Below are 13073 nucleotides of genomic sequence, written 5' to 3'. Positions count from 1 at the left end.
GCTCTGCCGTCACCGACCACCCGCCGCCGTGACACGAGGGAGCCGCAGGTACCACAGGTGACATTATGTAAGGAAGGCGGCCGGGCAGCCGGGCGGGGAAGGGCTCCTGCCGCAGCCCCGAGCACCGCGAGCTCCGTGCGGGGCCGCACCCGGGCAGGGCTCCCCTCGCGGGCCAGCCGGGGGAGCGCCGCGACACCTTCCGGCTCCCGGCCCCCGCCCAGCACACGCTCCCCGCTCCCCGGCAGCGGGCCCGGCTCGGCGCCCCGCCGCAACCAGCCCGCTGCCCCCGCCCCGCGCCCCGGCGGCCCCTCGGTTGCGCGCCCTCCCCCCGCGGCGGCGGCGAGTGCTCACCGGGCGGGCTCACCGGGCGGGCTCACCGGGCGGGCTCACCGGGCGGGCTCGGCGGGCGGGCTCGGCGGGCGGGCTGGGGCGGCGGTGCCGCTGGCGCTGCAGGTCGGCGGCCGCGCGCCCCGGCCGCCCCGGCGTCTCGCCCGCCCTACGCCCCGGCCGCCGCCGCGCGCCAGGCCCCGCCCCGCCCGCCGGACCCGGCGGCGCGCGGGGCGGGGCGGGGCCGCCCTTAAAGGAGCCGCGCGAAGGGCCGCGGCCGGAGGGGGGCGCTGCGGCGCGGCCCGCGGGGGGCGGAGCGCGGCCCGGGGACCGCCAGCCGCCACCGCCGCTGAGGGACGGGACGGGACGGGACGGCGCCTCGCCTCGCCGCATCCAGCCACGGCCGCTGTTGGGAGCCGGCGGGAACGCTGCGAGCCCCCTCGCCTCTCCGCGGGGCGGCGTGCGGCTGCACGGACACGTGGCACTCGCTCTCGCACGGCACCGGGGAACGACGGCTGTGAGCGGAGCCGGAGCCCTCTCCGGCCGTCTGCCGCTCTGTGCCGGAGCAGCAGCGGCTCCGCAGCGGCAGGGGAGAGCGGTATTGCACAGCCCCGGCCGTTTCCTTGCGCTGCCAGCCCCTTCTCGCCGCGCCGCGGGGGCAGCGCGCGGTGAGGGCCCCTCGCCTTTGTCGCGGCTGCGGAGCCCCCCAGAGCTCGGGCTGTGCGGAGACTCAGCCATGGGCACGCTACTGCGAACTTGCCACAGCGGCACAGTAGCCGTGCCAATGCTCTTGCAGCAGGCACATCCTGCCAGCCCGTTCCTTGCCCTGTCCCACCCGTTCCCCTGCCGGCACACCCTCCGTCACTCCGCTGGTGACAGTCTGCGGTAGCACAAGCCACAGCTGGGTCCGCCCTGCTGTGCAGCACCAGCAGAGCCAGACTGCTGGCTGAAAGGTCCAAGGCTGGGCTGCTGCAGGAGGTGACACTCATGCTCACAGGGGTTTAGTGCATACAGGTGTAGGGGATGCTTACACCTTGCCACGTCCTCTCTCTTCATCTGCTTTGTACGGCTGCTCCCAAGACAACACTCCTGTACCCAAAAGTGCCTTCATGGAATCAAGGAAGGATTCCTTGCTTTGCTTTCCTTTCTATTGCTTCAATTAACACCTACCTTCTATAGCTCTGCTACATTATTCATATTTTGCTGTGGAGAGTGAGCCGTTCTCCCTCTTCTATGGGGAAGGAACCCTATGTAGTTCCACTGGAAAGGTGAAGGGAAGTTTACCTATTTTTCTGCAATAATATGGTGATCATTCATAATAAACGTCCATAAGAGATTATAGTTTACCAATGGCTTACCATCATTTCATCAGATGTAGGAAATGAATATGATACATCACAAAACATTCCCTATAATTACTCCCCTCGTAAGCACTTCAACACCAAAAAGCAGGGAAAAACTACATCATCATCTGGAAAACATGCCTAAAGGCAGGAAGGAAGAGTGGGAGCTAGAGCTGCACACAAACCCGCTGATTCACACAGCTGTTCTTTTTGTGACATCTCAGATGCAAAGGTGGAAGGCACAGAGTGAAAATATTGGCCTTTTTTTTGCTGTGCTTTGATCAATTAATGCTGCAGTCCTGAAGGAAAAGTTCAGAAACCTTTGTACCTCTGAAATAAAAGAGCTGTGAGGAAGCTGCCACAGTACTCCCTCTGCTCATGGCATTAATGCACAGAGAAAGATGCAATATCTGGCAAATTATCAATAAAATGACCTCTCACTAGGGGCTGATTCATCACATTTTTGGCTTCAACCAGTTCAACTTTTTTTAACATTTAGAGATCCTTTTATTTCTATACTATACTTTTGTTTCCATAATTTTCATTCATACATATTTCTCTTTGTAACTGTATCAAGCCATAATAAAAAACACTATATTCTTCCTTTGAGGCCTCAGATACACTAATTTGGCTGTGCTTATTTTTTTGTTTATCGTAGAATCACAGAAATCAGCATTAACAGACCATCTTAAATGTCCAAATTATCACACAGACCTTAACCAATGCCTTTTACATTGGATTTGTCACACTGCATCAGACCATCAGCCACTCTAACCCAACATCCTGTAACCAGCAATAGCTAACTGCCAATGCTTCAGAGGAAGTAAATGCCACTAACTGCCCCCAAAACAGTTACAGCCCTCTTCCAGGCAAATGCCTGTGACCAACTGGTTCCAATCTTTTCAGGCTCCAGGTTCTGAAGAAAGAGGTGAAACATTTTCTCTTTATTACATATGTCAAAAAAAGAAGGTCGGGAGCTGCCACCATCAGAGCACCTCTCCCCAAGGCACAAAGCTTATGGTCTCAACGCAGGTATTTTGGCACAATTTTCCTAATGTTCGTTTTCAGGTTGTTTGAATGGAGATGAAAATAAATAATTCATTGAAGCATTTCATTTTCAGTAATAGAAATTTTAAAGCATAAAAGCTGCCAAACTCCACCAGAAGGTCAAAGCATGCTTAGTTTGTGTGACCCCATCTGATTAAATAATTAATTTCTTATCCAGTGGTTATGGATCTTGCTTTTACTCCACAGAAGGAATTTTACTGTCACATAAGACTTAGTTAATCAATACACTCCTTTCTGGCAGAGACACAGATGGGATTTGGTCAGACTCACTAGCACAGGGCTGGGGAAAAGGGCAGCCCATACATGGGGGCAGTGAGACACCCCACACCACATTTTGCCCTGGTTCTTTTGGCAAGCCTGCAGCAGTGGGATGGCAGTGGAAGCTGGGTTACAGAGGACATATTTTACAACAATATAAAACATCTCTCATAGGGATGCAAATGCATACTGTTCTGCATGCTTTGATAGACCCCACAGGGACAGTTGCTGCCCTCCAGATCCAAATCTGCCACTGGATTAATCAGATAAAACAAACATATTTTTAATCCCAGACTTGAAATTTGTAGCCTGCCATTCAAACTGCCAAAAGCCTTTCAAAACCTTGTGAAAACAAACCGTATTTCTTACCCTCCTGCACACATCTGCCATTCCTTCCCTCCCATGGTGGATTTCTGTAGTAGGTTGATTCTGGCTGGATTCCAGTCATCCACCAAAGCCTTTCTTTCACTCCCCTCTGCAGCTGGACAGGAGAGAAAAAATATAACAAAGGGTTCATGAGTTGCAATAAGGACCAGGAGAGATCACTCATCAAATACCAGCATGGACAAAACCAGGATAGAATTAGAGATATTAATTGAATTTATTAGTAAAAAAATTAGAGCAGGATAATAAGAAGTAAAATAAAACCTTCAAAACCCCTTCCCTCCACCCTTTCCTCTTTCCTGAGCTCCACTTCCCACCCAGCAGCACAAGAAGACAGGGAATGAGGGCTATGGTCAGTTCATCAGCCATGGGTTCTCACGCTGCTCAGGGAGAGGAGTCCTTCCCCTGTTCCACTGGGGGTCCCTGCCACAGAAGACAATTCTCCATGAACTTCTCCAACCTGAGTCCTTCTCACAAGCAACAGCTCTCTGTGAACTGTCACAACCTGAGTCCATCCCACAGACAACAGTCCTGCTCAAACTGCTGCAGTGTGGGTCACTCTTCCACACGGTGCAGTCTTTCAAGGACAGGCATTACCACCATTTCTAACTGGTGGTTAGCCTTGATCGGAGGCACATCCATCTGTGGAGCCACCAGGGATTGGCTCTGAGGATTCTGTTTGCTGAACATGAAGGAAGCTTCTAGCAGCTTCTCACGGCAGCCACCCCTGTACCCCTTCCCACTGCTACCAAATCTTGGCCATGCAAACCCAATACAACTTCAAAAGTTATTGAACTCTGTTCAGGTGACACATACCTAACATGACTCCAATTTCAAGGTACCTTCACTTCTGAGAGAAGCCACTGATAAAATATGATTTCTGATGGTAGTGCTCAGCTAGAAAAGATCTCATGACAGTCTAAGCACTATCAGAGAAGGAAAAACATAATCTAAGAGATAATGTTACTTCAGGCTGTCACACAATCTATCCTTGGCCATGAGCCTTGGTAATGCTACCATCCTACCTGACCTCCTTCTGCCCAGTGCTGTGTGCCCCTGCAGACAAAGAGGGAGTGCTGCACCCGCTCCATGCCATTTGTTCTCTCCTCCACATTGCTGCCCAGCCATCAAACCAAAAGAGGAAGACCGCTTCACTCTAAGGACAGGCTGCTACAGACGCCTTGAGCTCCCAGCTAAATCATCAAATACTTTTTGGTTTCAGAGGACTCTCACAAACCCTTTTTTCTCACAGAGAGTTCTTACTGCTAAGATGCAGGAGAGCTACTCACATTTTTCTGTTTCCATCAATCCCCCGCATCCAGATTCCACTGGGAAAGCAGGTAGCTGGCATCACAGCAGAGATGCCTTTTGGCATCTTGGAGCTGCCAGCATGCCTGGCCTCATTCTAGCAAACAGCATCTCCCACTTGGGCATACATGACAGCCACACACACTCTTGTTCCTCCTTTGCCTTCTTGCTGGTAACACCTCTGTGACCTATTTATTGGCAACTTGTATGACATGAGATTTGTGCAGAAGTAAATAATTTTTAAGTGCTTTTGAAATCCTCACAGCCCATTCGCCTCCTGTAGACTATACCTCTCTTGTTTTGCTTTCATTTTTTCTCCACTTCCTTCTGCACACATCTTCTGGCCTGCTAGTCCTCAGTTACACTTCCAGTATCATACACTGGAACCCATGCACATTTTTTTGTGTTCAGCAGGGCATTATTCATTATTAATACTCAGAGTAGATGTAAATAGAGCAGCTCATTTCCAAAAGACTATGAAAGCAACATGGGAAAAACAAGAATAAGAGAGAAATCTTGGCATACCATTCACCCTTTTGCCTTGTTAGTACGCTTGAATTCACAGTCTGCTGATGAAGAACAGGTAAGGCTAACCTGGCTATGAGCATCATCCTTGCCATGACATTTCCTTTTTTGGAGTACCACAAACATGCACTGCATTAAGAGATTTTGTTTCTTTCTGTGACTTGAAATGTAGCATATAGTTGTGGAGCAGTCACCAGGGCTGTCATGCTGTCATGCGAACCAGAAGACTCAGCTCACAGCCTGGAGTTTATAGGGATTTGGGTCTTGAAGGTGCACTACATTTGTTCTGTATATAGGGGCCTGTACCAGAGAAGCTCAAAAAAATCATCTCCTGGAAACTACCCAGAGCTTTTCTCTCTGAGGGAAACAAATGAGGCCTTAATTAATTTTCTTTCAAATACAGCAAATTGACTTCTGCTCCAGTTGTGCTAGTTTCAAGCCACACAGCACAATGGTATTAATTCCACTTCACTTAAGGGCTAAATGTTCAGAGCAAAGAAAAGGGAGTTTCCTGTAGGTCTTGCTATGGTTGAAGTCAACAACCAAACCACCCTGGTTTTTGCAGGAGCGGTTTCTTCAGAGTCTGCATTTCTGAGGGTGACTGTGACGTCCCTGGGCTAGCACAGCAAAATGCAGGATACATGAAAGGCGCTGGCTGAGCAAATTGCCTGGTCCTTTGCATATTTTTAAAAGTCTCCCACATCCTGCCTCAAATTTAATTTTACAGGCTCAAAGACAGAGGCACTTTAGTGATCTGTCCTAAGGCTAGCTTACTGGTTCACTGATCATCCTAACTAGCCCTGCTGTCTCAAACTTAATTTAATCTTTTTTAACACCGGAGTCTTGCCTGCAGGATTTCCCAACACTGGAATAACACACAGTGTTCTGCACAGGGTCTCCTCAGTACCTTGCAAACCAGTGGTGTATTCCCTTTCTATCAGAGACATTTTGTCCAATAAACCAGAAGGTCACATTTGCCTTCTTAGCATTTGCTTCCTTTGGGTACAATCAGCACCCACCCCATGTCCCAGAGAATGACAATCAAAACCCAGCAGAACAATTTGCCTGGACACAGTGCCACTGTGCAGCAGCCATCCTGCACAGGTATCTCACTGTGGTGTTCTTTAGTGCCATGGACCTGTACTATCACCATCTCATGAATCTCATCCCTAAACTGTGCTAAAAAGCATGAAAGTTGGAAGAAAAATTTTGTACAACAAAACCCAAATCACTGAGTACAGTAAGCCTGTTAGTTCAAGGAGAGAAAGTGCAGGATGTGACCTATATACACATGTATAGGAAGCACCAATTCTACAAAACTGTTATGGTAAACTATCCATCATCCCATCCCCTTTAGTATGTTTAATGATACAGTAGCTGCATCACTGCTTATGTATTACAGTAAAGAGGTAAAGGGGATCAAAGATGATGAAGGACAAAACCTCCTTCACCATAAAATCCTGTAAGCAATTTAAGTTACCTTCCAACCATCTTAAAATCCTCCCACTGCCAGGTTTATCTAATGTATTTATTATACAGCATCATTATCACATTGACTATGCACTGCTTAGGGAAGGTGCTATTATTCCTCTTCACAGATGGAAGAGGGTGGTACAAATCCCATAGATACCAACTCATACCATTTGCTTAGTAAAAAAGTGACAAGCAAAAAACTGAACCTGTTCCTGTCTAACATCCACTGTTCTCAACCCTTCCTTCTTTCCAACAACTTCATGTTCCACGATTTCCCAAAAAGCAGCCCAATTTACTCTCAGCTTCTCCTCTGTCAACTCTGAAAATTAAATTAAGAAAGCCAGGCATCTCTTGACTAATTCTTCAAAATTAAGGGTAGCTGTAGAAGTCTTTCTATTACACAGTAGGTTTTTGTTACAGGAGATTTGTTAACTTCTTGGATTCCCACCTGTTCTTTCCACATGATTTTGCACTGTTTGACTACATACAGACTCTGTACACCTCAAGAAAGCAGCAAATCTTCATTTTCTTTTCTTTATATAAAAATCAGCCCTTTTCAAACTGCTTACTAGAACTACTGTCTGCTGACTTTTATATATTCTGAGGCAACATCTGGCATAAAAAATTGATTGCAAATATGATCAGTTAAGAAGATTTTCTTCTAGCAGTCTTCCAGTTGGCGTTATTCCCAGAAATCAACCCAATGGAAAAGAAAAATCTATTTGGCAATGTATCCAGTTGCAATTACTCATTCTTCAGGTAGAACAGTTTCCCCCTTGGGGAGGTTTTGCTGACATGTGATTCACATGATGGGTTCTGAACTGCACTGGAACTGGTATGGCCTCTGGGGTTCTGGACAGATGCTCTCTGATGCCTAAGGAATTCAGTATCCCTGCTCATGATGTAAAAGAATAATAGAGGCTATCCCCTCCAAAATCTAAGCATATAACTATAGGTATAACTTCAGGAATTTAAATGTAATCCTATCATTATGGGTAGTAGGTTTCAGCTGCAGACATTCACCCATAATTAAGCAGAATTATTCATAAGGGGCTTTGGCCAAAGTCATGGCAGCATTGGTAGCTCAGATCATTGTTAAACAGTGTTAAAACAGCAGGGGCAACTCAGGCCTGGGCTACCTCCTGTGGACCTAATGTGGGAGAGTGATGCAACCCTGCCCATGTGTGTTCACTTTGCCTGCATGAGGAGATATTTGTCTTCCAGTTCTCCTGAATTAATGGGTTTAACACCTCTCTGCCTTTCTCCTCAGGCTGTAACAAACACCAATGCAGGCTGAGTGCATTGGCCCCATATGCATCCTTTACAATCCATAAGCATGGGTGTACAGATAACAAAACAAGGAAAGGTCCAGCTTCTAACTCCTGACCCCTCTCATGTGCATCACTCCCAGATGACAGCAGAAGCAAACAGCAAATCTCTTCCTTCTGGCTGCCAGCTCCTTGGCACAGCACCATCAGGCAAAACCAAGTACAACCTAGGAATGGAAAAGCAGCTCATATTTAATTTGGAACATTAAATACTATATCCTAGAATACTATGTTCTGATGTGGCTTGTGATAGGCCAAGAAGGAGTGATGTGAGATTTTTGCAGTTCTAAAAATACTGAACTGATAAAATCCAAGCAGTGGTGAAGGTAAAAATCATACAAAAAGAGAAATAATCTTACTATTCAGCTAATAAACACCTCAAATTAGTTTAAATGAAAATAATTTTAAATCTCCAGTCTTAATCTGACAGTTTGTTCTATTTGATTACACTTTGCATTTTACTTCCCTGGAAGAGCATCACCAGCAATGTCACATTTCCCACTGTTCTTCAAGAGCTTCATGCTGTGATTTCCAGGCTGTGCTAGAATAAATAGCTCAGCTTGGAAACTGAAGCAGCATGCAAGACTGATGCTTTGTTCAAAACCAATAGTTTTCAAGTAAATGAATGGGATGTAATTGCATTTTAACTTCAGCTTGAAAATGCAACCGTGTAGCATTTGGATGTAGCTTTCCTGTTGAGTTTACACTCAATGGCACTTGCTTATTAGAGACTATTCTGGGTCAGTGCACTATTTGTATATGGATAGTAGCTCATGCACATATAGTTTGTAGCCCTGCATGGATCACTCCAGTGGTATATTCTGACCTCTCATCACAAAGACATCCTTGTATTCATTTCAGGTATTTGTTTACTTCATCTGAAGTTTGCTCTATGACCTTGGGGCCAAATCCTCTATGATTCACTGTGTGCAAGGGCTCCATAACTCCCTCATGACCCATGAGTTTTCTAAAGAAGCCAAGCCTGACCAGAAGAACTGCATGCATTAGGTTCAACAGACACATCTGAGGTTTGGTTTCTGCCAATATATGCCAAAATTCTAATTGCTCCAGAAATAACCACTTACAACAGAATATCTCGAAAACCAAATAAAATCTACCCTCATATCTATACTTGTTTCCATGGAAATATGCAGTGACAAGGTTTTTTCCCCTCATTTTCTCTAGCCAGCCTACCATATTTTTGTTCAAACAGCTCAGGTAACTAAAAACTAGGTTTACCCAAATACAAAACTACTGCAGATGTGCCAAACTTGCACAAAGTCAAATAGAGAGCTGGTCAGCATGACCCCAAGAAAGCATCCATGCAGCATGACTGCTGCCAGTCCTTAACAGAGGACAGACAACTTTCTGCAGATCCTTCAGCCAGGGACCATCAAAATATCTTCATTACTGAGGACTAACTGGTTTCAGTGAGACAGCAAACAGCTCACACCATGGTGTTTCCCAGCAAGATGCACACAAATAACAACTCACCATCAGCACACTGGCCTTAGACTCCAGCTTTATATTAGAGTGAAAGATACAGTATTTGCAATGCAAGTCTGTCCCCAGCAGCTGCCAAACATTTTGCTTCTGGCAGTAGCCCTCTGCATCGCCCCCACCGTATGTCACCATTCTCTTCTCTGCTTGCCTGCTCTGGGCATCTGGCATCTGCCCCAGCCAGAAGCTCGATTTCCCTAGAGACTCCAATGAGGGTCAGCCACAGATGACAACATTAGGAAAAGCCTCTGGGCTGTGAGCGGTGGCGGGGGGGACACGACCACGGTGCTTCAGCTTTGGGCAGTTACTTTGAAGTCTCTCAGGATGCTGTGCACTCACCACACCAGAACAGCCTGGCAGGGGGCAACAGAGGAGGGAGGCCTTGCCATGTCTCCCCACAGGCAGACTGTGGTGGCAAGAGGAAAGCAAACGCCCATCCTGCCACCCATGGAGGAAGGGAAAGGCAAGCTGTGCCAGGACTGCAGGCAGAGCAGAAGCAGAGAGTGACAAAAACCAAAGGCAAAGCATGGGAAATGTAAAAAAGGAACCAACACTGAAATCTCACACAGGACTTTGCTTTTGTCAGGTTGTTACACTGACATTGTGGCATGCTGGGCTTTGGACCTTGGCTATCAGGCAAGCCCAATGTATAAAGTCCAAAGGCATTTTATGTTCAGCATTATTACATAGCAGGCTGTAAAATCACTCATGTGGATGGGCTGCAGGACTGTAAACAAGAGATTATGGTATGTGACAAGTGACTGTTCAGAGGGAAAGAACCAGGGATACTGTGGCAATGGGGATCACTAAAACATTAGACTGAGTGTCTCATTAAAGTTTTAAATTAGTACTTAAAGTATCCAGCTGACAGAAGAAGGTTGTGCTGGAGAGGCACTGGTATGTCCTGGGAGAGGGGCAGGAGCTGCATCTGGGCAGGGAAGGTATTGGTGTTACCAATATTGAGAATGGGACGTGCCTTGGCTGGTCTGGCCCTGCTGCTGGACCAAATAGCGGCAACTGTGGTGTTTCACCCCAGAGACACCTTTGGCTAGCTGGATGTTGCAGCTGGGCACGCGGAGACAAGTCCAAGCATGCCAGAGCTCCGGTGGCGGTGGGACGGAGCTTCCTCTCGCAGAGGGTCCGCTTCCTCAGGTTTCCCACTGCCAGAGAAGCCTTAAGGCTGTGGTGAAGGAAAGGAGTTGGTTCTGATGGAGGGTTTTAATCCAGAGCTTTTATTCTGGCCCGCAGGCCTCTGAAGGTAGCAACAGCTCCACCAGAACTCCTGGACCACATGGCTGCTCACCCTTCTACCTGGGGGAGGGGAGGAGGGGACCGGTAGGGAGCCCACCAACCAGGTATGGGAGAGGAGGTCTCAAGGGACAAAGGACACCTGGATGGCCCAATGCCCCCTGGGGGTGGAGGACATCTTTTGAATCTGCCCAATCACTCAACGCCCTTTCTGGAATTCCAGGACAGACAGTGCTGGCAGGGGTCAGGGTGAGGAAAGGAGAAGCGATTGACACACCTGGGCTAAGCCCAAATACCTCCGAGGTATCACACCTCCAAGGCTTCACACTGCAACAGAAAGGGACATACTTGGGCAGATGCTTGGTGCCTGTGTCCCAGAAGCAGGTAGGAAGAGAAAGGCAATACGCCTGGGAGATACCAGCAAAAATTGTGTCAGAGGCCTCCTTACTCTCCTGTCCCCAAGGCTGTCACTTTCTCCTTATGCACAGGGCTCAGGAAGGTGCAGGAATATTCTGGTGCAAAACCAGGAAGAACCTAAGGAAGAGGGAATAGGCTGAGAGCTGAGGTAGCTGCACAATAGGTCAGGGTCTCCCAACAGCAGCAGAAAAAGCCTGAGACAGAGAGTAGAAATTGCAAAGTTGATGATGATAGGAATCAACCTGGAAAACAAAGGCTATTTAGCAAACAGGAAATAATTCACCAACTAACATTTCTTTTGGCAGAGGAGGGAAGAATTCTGGAATGTCAAACTATATTGATCTAGCTTTAGGAGAGCTAGAAAATTGGAGAAGGGGACACAAAGAAATTAGCTAGAGAGGAGGAAGGCAACGCACCAGCACCAGGAATGTGCACGCAGCTACCCTGCCAGGCAACACAGAGCTGAGTGCTGGGCAGGAACCCACTGCTCAGTTCAGGGCTGTGGCTACCATGAGAGTCTGACACACTGGGAGGAGACAGAAGGTGACAGCTCCCTGTGCAACTGTGGGGGATTGATTTGTGATGACATTATGTGTTCCTTGTCTCTGAGGGGACATGGAAACAGTTTACAAACATTTGTAAGGCACAGACCCAAGCAGGACGGAGTGCAAATTACTTAAAAAAGACAACACAAAAAGAGGGAAAACCGAAGCTGAAAGTAGCTCAGAAGCTTTTACCAATGAGCTGTAGCAGGTTGTGAAATAGCTCTCACGAAGAGAGCAGAGAAGAACCCAGGTATGGGCAGTTTTAAAATTAGATGGGAAGAAAGGAAATAATACATGAGCAATGGAAGGCATACAGAGGAATTTGTTGAAATGATACAAAAATTTCTACCCACTCAATCTGTAGTTCCAGTTTTCCACTGCCCCACATCTCTTGCTATCATCAGTAGTGATGCAAAATTGGAAATGTTTATTAAAGCATAACGTTATAGTACTGCTCCACCTGAGCACACAGATTTCTAGACATATCTAGCCAACAGAGAATTAGGCTTTATAACTGTGTCTGGGAAAATGACACACTAGCAGCGATCCACTTAAACTCCTCCAATGATCTCCTCCTTCCCCATCCCAGTCTTGATGAGATAGGGATATGACTCCGTGTTTGGATAGTGTGTGTTAATGTCACCTAAAGTCACATCCAGCTCCTTCTAAAGATCCCCTGGTAAATCCCCTTTTAATTGCATTTGGGAGACCACTTACAGGGCTCCCAAAGATCCACATGGAAACCTGAAAAGATCAAGGCCCAAATACAGTCCTGATGAAGGCTGAAATAGCAACATGCCAAAAGCTTGGAGCAGCCTACATCTTACCTGGCATATGCACTCACCAGCTTAATACTTCCCATGAGGAGGGAACACAGCTATGGCTTGACAGCTGTGGTGCTACAGCAAGTATTAATGGTTAGCCTCATCAGCCAGAAGACTGGGCTCTTCATATGGCAGAGCTGCTCCCTGGCCTGAGGATTTTTCATGTGACTAATAACCAAGCTTTATAATTGTCCCCTGCAGACTATCATGATGATGAATGAATGAGATCAGATTAGTCAATATGGCTTATTGGTGGAGTTTGCTCACTTGCTGTGGTTGCTTCATCACAGTCTTTGCCTGTACAATATGAAATGACAACCGACCTTCAGCTCCTCAGCTTTCTACTAAGAACTCCCAAGCCTTTTTGGGTCCTTCTTTTGCTCTGTATCCTTGTCCTTGGCCATCCTGGAAAGTCATTTAGTGAATACTATATCCTTCCTTATTAAAGCAAAGCATGTTAAGGTGTACCTGTAGAAGTTAAACGAGAAATTGCTGAAAAACATTGACTTCATAACACAGTGAGTA

The 13073-nt window shown here is 47.3% G+C and overlaps 1 protein-coding gene across 2 annotated transcripts in view; it reads right to left on the bottom strand.

The window, feature by feature from the left end:
* SUSD6 (sushi domain containing 6) overlaps positions 1-13073 on the bottom strand; it is a 93055-nt gene that overhangs the window by 78180 nt on the left and 1802 nt on the right. For both annotated transcript variants that reach the window (XM_068193253.1, XM_068193256.1), the window contains exon 2: positions 3366-3477. The gene's annotated coding sequence lies outside the window, so the exon portion shown is untranslated. The remainder of the gene's footprint in view (positions 1-3365; positions 3478-13073) is intronic.

This window comes from Anomalospiza imberbis, chromosome 6 (assembly GCF_031753505.1).
Source record: "Anomalospiza imberbis isolate Cuckoo-Finch-1a 21T00152 chromosome 6, ASM3175350v1, whole genome shotgun sequence".
NCBI lineage: Eukaryota > Metazoa > Chordata > Aves > Passeriformes > Viduidae > Anomalospiza > Anomalospiza imberbis.
Note: the sequence above shows the minus strand (reverse complement) of the source record. Positions and strands in the feature narration are given on the sequence as shown.